The sequence below is a fragment of the Mus pahari genome, chromosome 13 (genome assembly GCF_900095145.1).
Source record: "Mus pahari chromosome 13, PAHARI_EIJ_v1.1, whole genome shotgun sequence".
Taxonomy (NCBI): domain Eukaryota; kingdom Metazoa; phylum Chordata; class Mammalia; order Rodentia; family Muridae; genus Mus; species Mus pahari.
In genome coordinates, this window is record NC_034602.1 from 96,015,243 (window position 1) to 96,016,950 (window position 1,708).

The 1,708-nt window shown below is 37.1% G+C and overlaps 1 protein-coding gene across 8 annotated transcripts in view; it reads left to right on the forward strand.

Annotated features, from left to right (window-relative positions):
- Nucleotides 1-1,708, forward strand: part of Mtf2 (metal response element binding transcription factor 2) — a 46,585-nt gene that overhangs the window by 18,656 nt on the left and 26,221 nt on the right. Inside the window, exon 1 of one of the 8 annotated variants that reach the window (XM_029545044.1) lies at nt 276-297. The exons of the other annotated variants lie outside the window; for them this stretch is intronic. The gene's annotated coding sequence lies outside the window, so the exon portion shown is untranslated. Of the gene's footprint in view, nt 1-275; nt 298-1,708 lie in introns of those variants that run through there. 8 annotated transcript variants of the gene reach the window in all.

Here is a 1,708-nt window from a genome sequence, read left to right on the forward strand (position 1 = left end):
CTGGTTTCTCTGTGTAGTCCTGGCTGTCCTGGAACTCACTTTGTAGACCAGACTGGCCTTGAACTCAGAAATCCACCTGCCTCTGCCTCCTGAGTGCTGGGATTAAAGGCGTGTGCTACCTTGCCCTGCACCCTTTCTTTTGAAACAACAGATTTACCATGATAAGGCTCAACTCATTGACTAACTGTAGCCATAAACCCAGAAGCTATGGAACAAGTCACAGTAAATGTACCAAGAAACAAAATTTGGAAGGGACAGATGACCTAAGTCGACAAATAGTCAATAATACAAAAACAGGTAAAGTAATAAAATAATTGGTAACTTCTATATTACCTATATGTTACAGAATAAAGAATAAAGGAAATTTGTTTTCTTCCAGTAAATGGGATATTATGCAGCTATTAGAAGTTTTAATTTTGAAAACTGGCTATGTGAAAATTCTTTGGTAGAAGTATATCCTTGTATTGGTGAGAAGAATCAGTGTACAGTGGGGACAACATGGCTTCTGGCACATCAGGGTTTGACATCTAGTGTTGATACTTTCTAATTGAGACTACTGAGGTCAGTTCCTTCATCTACTAGACTATCATTTCTTTATGAATAGTATGTTGGTCCTGTGGACTTCTTTTTTTTTTTTTTTTTTTTTTGTTTTCTCTCTTTTTTTTTTCTGTTTTATTTTGTCCTTTTTTTTGTCTTTTTTTTCTTTATTATTTAACGCCTATGATTGCTGAGATCTAAACTCTTGATGTTTGTGGTTGAGGAGTGGAACCAGTTCTTAATCACTAAACCATCTTTCCGGCCCAGCATTTGGTATTATTAAAGTGAAAAAGCTAAGACTTCATAGTAGATAGCTTAATTTGTAATAAGGGAGACCATAGGCAATTAAGTTAGGCTAGGCATCTTGTAATTTTGATGGTAAAAAAAGATATAATTGGATTTTACAAATAAAGATAATTTTCAGGTTTCTTAGGCTTGTTTCTTGAGATAAGTATGTATAGTTTATTAGATTAATAATCCTCTGCAGAATTACCTTCCTTACCAGTCCACATGGAAATGGTGGGAGTTATATTAGGCATCTACTCCTCATGGAGGCTATTCAACCCTTTTCTTTTATTTATTTATTTATTTATTTAATAAGAAGAGGCTGTTAGATCTCATTACGGATGGTTGTGGGCCACCATGTAGTTGCTGGGATTTGAACTCAGGACCTTTGAAAGAGCAGTCAGTGCTCTTAACCCCTGAGCCATCTCTCCAGCCCTATACAACAATCTTCTTTTGAAGATTTATAAATACTTATTTTATATATGTGAGCACACTGTAGCTGTACAGATGGTTGTGAGCCTTCATGTGGTTGTTGGGAATTAAAGTTTAGGGCCTCTGCTCACTCTGGTTGGCCCCACTTGTTCCCTCAGGCCCAAAGGTTTATTTGTTATTATACATAAGTTCACTGTAGCTGACTTCAGATGTACCAGAAGAGGGTGTCAGATCTCATTACGTGTGGTTGTGAGCCACCATGTGGTTGCTGGGATTTGAACTCAAGGCCTTGGGAAGAGCAGTCAGTGCTCTTACTTGCTGAACCATCTTGACAGCCCAGCCCTTCCTTCCTTCCTTCCTTCCTTCCTTTCTTTCTTTTTCTTTCTTTCTTTCTTTCTTTCTTTCTTTCTTTCTTTCTTTCTTTCTTTCTTTTTTTTTTTTTTTGAGACAGGGT